General features: G+C 44.4%; 1 pseudogene; it reads left to right on the top strand.

Annotated features, from left to right (window-relative positions):
- The window catches only part of LOC102432104, a 39,357-nt pseudogene extending 34,311 nt beyond the window's left edge, over window positions 1–5,046 (top strand).
- Window positions 5,047–6,000: the final 954 nt, after the last annotated feature.

Raw genomic sequence — 6,000 nt, forward strand, 5'->3', positions numbered from 1 at the left:
GTCATTCCCAGTCGTTCTGCTGTTAGGGTCAGTTTGCATATTACCCTTTTATTATATAGGATAGAGGCCTGGTGCATGGGTGGGGGCTGGCTGGTTTGCCCTGAAGGGTGTCCTGGATCAGGGTGAGGGTCCCTGCTGGGGTGCCTGGCCAGCCTGGGTGAGGGGCTGATGGCTGTTTGCAGCTGGTCACACCCCCTTCAGGGTGGGGGGTCCCCACTGGGGTGCCTGGCCAGCCTGGGTGAGGGGCTGATGGCTGTTTGCAGGCTGGTCAAGCCTCCCGCCCCCCAGTGGGGACCCTCACCCGATGGAGGTTTGGCCAGCCTGGGTGAGGGGCTGATGGCTGCTTTCAGGCTGGCCACACCCCCTTTAGGGTGGGTGGTCCCCACTGGGGTGCCTGGCCAGTCTGGGTGAGGGGCTGAGGGCCATTTTCAGGCTGGCCAAGCCCCCCGGAGATGGAAGCTCCCAGCCTCTCCTTTTTTTTATTTTATTTTATTTTTTTTATTCTGGGATTTATTGACCTTCTCTAATTGAAACTTTGTTGCCTTCAGTGGAGCTCAGAGCTGGCTGCAGCAGGTGGGAAGCTTGGCTTCCTCCATCACTGTAGCAACCAAGCCTCTTGCTTGCTCCAGCTCCGTGGCCACGGCCGGCTGAAAGCAGGTATCTGGGGTTTATTTATCTTCTATAATTGAAACTTTGTTGGTTTGAGTGGAGCTCAGAGCTGGCTGCGGCAGGCGGGAAGCTTGGCTTCCTCCATCACTGGGGCAACCAAGCCTCCTGCTCACTCCAGCTACGTGGCTGCCGGCCGCCATCTTGGTTGGGTTAATTTGCATATAGTCGCTCTGATTGGCTGGCGGGCATGGCTTAAGGTGTAGCGAAGGTACGGCCAATTTGCATGTTTGTCTTTTATTAGATTAGATAGTTGTGCTAAATTCTTTGTCTGACTATTCCAACATCCTTCTCATGTCTGGTTCAGATTCTTGCTTGTCTTCAGATTGTTTTTTGCCTTTTAAAATTCCTTGTAAGTTTTTCTTGATAGCTGGACATGGTGTACTGAGTAAAAGGAACCACTGTAAATAGGTCTTTAGTTTTATGGTGGTGAGGTGTGGGAGTCCTATGATCAGTACTTCTGAACTGTGAACTTCACAATTGTTTCTCAGGTTTGGTGGCTATATTTATTTTCTTAGGCTAGTCTTTTCAGAATTAGATTTACTGGGTAAAATAAATAAATGGTTTTAAGTTTCTTCATTCATATTGCCAAATGCTTTACCCTCAAATTGTTCAAATTCACTACCATAATCTGCATATAATACACATTTAAACACAATTTATATTCTTCTATTATAATGTAAAAATCTTTAATATCTACATTTCATTTTTATATTATATGCTTAAAATTAAGATTGAGAAATTTTCTTTTTGAACCAGTTTTTATTTCATTTTTTGTGTAATGTTTCTTTATGTCCTTTTCTCATGTTTATTAAGAAATTAACATTTCTTAATGATTTATGGGAGAGTTTTATTCATGAATAATTTCTGTTCATTTTCACTCTTTGTCTTTGATAATTTCTATAGCTACTACCCTGTTGTTGTTTTTTAATTCACAATTGGAAAACTTTTGCATGTATACTTATTGTGCCCTATTTTGTTTGTTTTGAGTATTAGGTACTCTTAATCTTTTTTTAATGGTTTTATTGGGAATGTTAGACATTTTAATGTTAAAATTAACCTAGGTTTTAATAAGAGGGAAAAGTACAATAATATGTTATGAAAATATCCTGCGATTTTGAATTTTATAAAAAAGATTGCTTTAGCTGTTCTTTAGGTTGTGTTACTTTAATATTTTCTGTAATGCTGTTGTCTTCTCACAATGTTTCCAATGAGAAATATGTTGTCATCTATATCTTTATTCCTTTGTAAATGTGTCATCTCCTACTGCTTTACAGATTTTCTCTTTGTTGCTGGTTTTGAACAATTTGACTCTGATATATCTCTCTTCATATATCCTGTGATTTTTTTTGGTTTATATTTTTCTCAAATTTGAACATTTTTCAGCCTTTATTTCTTCGAATACTTTTGCTTCCACTTCACAACTCCTGTTGCACAACTCACAAAAGCATATTTCACTTTTAACTCTCTCAGTGTTTATTTTTTCCTAGTTTGTATTGTTGTTTTATAAGTTACTAATCTTTTATTCATCATTTCTAGTTGTAACAAACTCCACTCAATTCATTTTTATTCTAGACACTATAATTTTAAACTGTAGAAATTTGACTCGACTCTTCTATTTATATCCTTACCTTACTTTTGAATATATGGAATTTAGTTCTAATAAATTTTTAAATGTCCTTGTTTGCTAAATTTAATATTTCTGTCAATTTTCATCAAATGGAAGCTCTGAATTAAGCAAACAACTTTAGAAAAATCTATTTTACATATATAGTTAGACAATGAATATGCAATAGGAGAAAATGTGTTATTTAATACAATAGCCACCCCTTCCCTCTTAGCTGTAGTTCAATTTTCACGGTTTTAGTTAACATGGTCAACTGTGGTCTGAAAATATTATATGGATAATTCCAGAAATAGATAATTAATAAGATTTAAAATGGGTGCCATTCTGAGTAGCATGTTGAAATCTTGTGCCATCCTGCTCTATCCTGCCCAGGATGTGAATCATCACTTTGTTTAACACCACTCCGTGTAGCCTACCTGCCCGTTAGTCACTTAGCAGGCTTCTTGGTTATCAGATTGACTGTCCTTGGTATCACAGTGTTCGTGTTCAAGTAATAGTTATAGTAGCCTAACACTACTAGTATGTCACAATACCTATGTCATTTACCTAACTTCATTGTAAAGGCATTGTATTATCTCACATTATCATAAGAAGAAAGGTGAGTACAGTACAATGAGATATTTTGAGAGAGACATAAGTTTTAGTACAGTATATTGTTAAAATTGTTCTACTTTATTATTATTGTTGTTAATCTCTTACTGTGTCTAATTTATATATTAAACTTTATCATAGTTTTCTTAGAAATATAAAGAAGACCAAAATAAGTGGAGAGATATACCATGTTTATGAGAGATCAGGATGAAGGCACTGGAGTGGCAGCAGAAGGAGACAAATGGTTACGATGGAGAGTTATAGGCATCACAGCCCCTGAGCAGAAGATCTGGCGGGGTTGAAGAGAGACCAGAAAAATATTTCACTGAGAAGTTGTCTTGTAACCTGCCCGGCCTGTCTGCCACCACACGGGCCTCGCCGGAGAGGGAGTGGGGGCACCTCCATCTCCACCTAAACCAAGGTGTCCATTAGGGAGATGAAGGACTCGCTAGCAGAAGCGGAAGAGAAGTATAAGAAGGTGATGGTTGCCAGCTCCCAGCTGGACAATGAGAAGATGAGCTACCCATACCAGGTCTATACCCGAAGGACACACTGCTGGAGCTGGAAGAACAGCTGGCGGAGTCTAGGCGGCAGTATGAGGAGAAAAGCAAAGAATTCGAGCGGGAGAAGCACACCCACAGCCCGCTGCAGTTCCAGCTCGCCCAAGTGAAATGCCCTGCAGCAGAGAGAGGAGAGGCTTGAGAAACATGGAATAATCCTAAATTCAGAACCAGCTACCAATGGAGAGACTTCAGACACCCCATATAGTGTTGGATACCCAGGTCCCACCAAGATGACTAAAGAAGAGTTGAATGCCCTCAAGGCAACAGGGGACGGGACCCTAGGAAAAGCCCCTGCAGTGGAGGTGAAAAGTGAAATTGTGGAGAATGTGGGAAAAGAGAAATCTTGCAAAATACTGAGCAGGAACAGCACAAAGAGGACCCCATAGAGGATTGTGTGGACACGGAGGTCTTGACTTCTGGTGAGAGTGCCCCCTCCCTAGGAACATTAGCTACAGATGAGGGACAGGTTCAATGCCCAGTTCTAGAGAGCACGTCCTTCCTTGAACATGCAGAGCAGGTTGAGTCCAGGGAGCTCACAAGCACCCCGGATGCTAGGACTGGGGCTCCCCTTGAGCAGTCTAAGAGTTTGAGAGAACCAGATGGTGAAACCCCGGGTCCTACGACTGGGCAGGGCAGCTGGAATGCCTTGGATATAAAAAACCAAAGTGAAGAAGCTGCAGAAAAACAGGAAAAAGAAGAGCAAGATTTTCAAATCAGTTTGGGAGAGGTTAGCACAAAACCACATCAGGAATCTGCTCCTGTGCAAATACCTGAAGTTGGAAAGGTGAGCAGCTCCTAGGGTGCGGTGGAGGCAGGGCTAGCTGGATTGGAGGAGCAGGCACAGTGGCCTCATATCCTCCAAGGTATAGTGATGACACAGCAAGTCATGACACATGTGCGGTAGATGTCCCCACAGAGTTGGGCCCAAGTTTAGAGAAAGCTCACCAACCAGGAAGGGGCTGAACCAAGGAAGGTCCCAGTTCCGAGCACAGGAGCGGGGGCGAACAGTGAGGAAGAGGATGAGGGAATGGGGTTCCTGGAAGAGAAACCATCCAGACAGAAACACCGGCCAGTCCCTCTTCTCCAGCAGCCGGTGCTCAGGAGGCAGCAGGTGGACAACGGTAAAGGCCAAGAGAGAACCCAGTGAAGAAAAGAAAGGCCCTCAGGGAGAGGGATTGGATTCATCCCAAAAGAAGATGAAAAACAAGAAAAAAAGAAAAACAAGAAGAAAACGTCACCGGCACCTGTAGAAACCCCTAAGGATGTTAAGAAAGTGTTAACATTTCAGAACCCAGATCTAAGTGAAGTTAAGGAAGAAAAGCAGGCAAAATCTCCTGATGAAAAATCAGGCGTGGAAATCCAAAACAGAGCACTGTGGCCGGAAGCAGTGACAACCTGGGCTTTCCAGAAGACCCTCAGATGGAGTTGGCTGGAAAACTGAACCACGAAGATGGTGATGTAAACTCGGAGGCGGGGAAAGGAAGAGCTGGTGGAGAACTGTTTGAAGGTGATACCATGCAGGCTTCAGGTTGCAGAGCCTGTGCTGAAAGCTGCCGCCTAAGAAGCCAGTGCTGCTCCCAGCCATCACCTGGGGAATGAAGAGGTGCCTAGCAGCGCCCGGCTCGGACATGAACGTCTCTCCGAGGACATTAGCGCTGCCTCGCAAACAGAAGGTACAGGGGGCTGTGTGATGTCCGAGTTTCCAAGCCAGGGAGTCAGAAAGGTTTTAGGTAGCGCTAGTCTAGAAAACGATGACTTGGGACCAGCAAGAGAGTCAGGGGACTCCCATTCAGGCACAAAGAAGATACGAGGGGCAGGAGCAAGAAGGACAAAAGCAAAGAAGACTGCGTTGTCATAGGTTGAGGCTTGCTTATCGGGCGGAATCAGAGGGGCCAGGACGGCACAGTGAATTCAAGCAACAGACTCTTGTCCGTTACCTCCGTTGGTGAGATCCATGAAATGTTCTGGAGGTAGACATGTATGACAATTTGCCACCACGTTATCTACTACTCTGAATTATAGACTGTTACTTGTAGATTTATATTTTATTAGGGTTATCACCCAGGTTAGAAAGAAAGACCCATTTGTTATCATGTAAGTTTTAATTGAGAGCATTCCGATAGTATCAAACAATAACATATACTGTTTATATTTCTGCTTATAATCAAACTAGAGGCCTGGTGCACAAAAATTTGTGCAAGGGGGTCCCTCAGCCCGGCCTGTGCCCTCTCGCAGTCTGGGAGCCCTCGGGGGATGACCACCTGCTGGCTTAGGCCCACTCCCCAGGGGATTGAGCCTAAGCTGGCAGTCAGACATCCCTCTGGCAGCATGGGAGCCCTCAGGGGATGTCCACTTGCCAGCGGGGAGCAGGCCTAAGCTACAGTCGGACATACTTAGTGCTGCTGAGGAGGCGGGAGAGGCTCCCACCACCACCGCTGTACTGGCAGCCATCAGCCTGGCTTGTGGCTGAGCAGAGCTCCCCCTGTGGGAGCCCATTGACCACCAGGGGGCAGCTCCTGCATTGAGAGTCTACCCCCTGGTGGTCAGTGTGTG

This window comes from Myotis lucifugus, unplaced genomic scaffold (assembly GCF_000147115.1).
Source record: "Myotis lucifugus unplaced genomic scaffold, Myoluc2.0 scaffold_81, whole genome shotgun sequence".
In the NCBI taxonomy this organism is placed as follows: Eukaryota; Metazoa; Chordata; class Mammalia; order Chiroptera; family Vespertilionidae; genus Myotis; species Myotis lucifugus.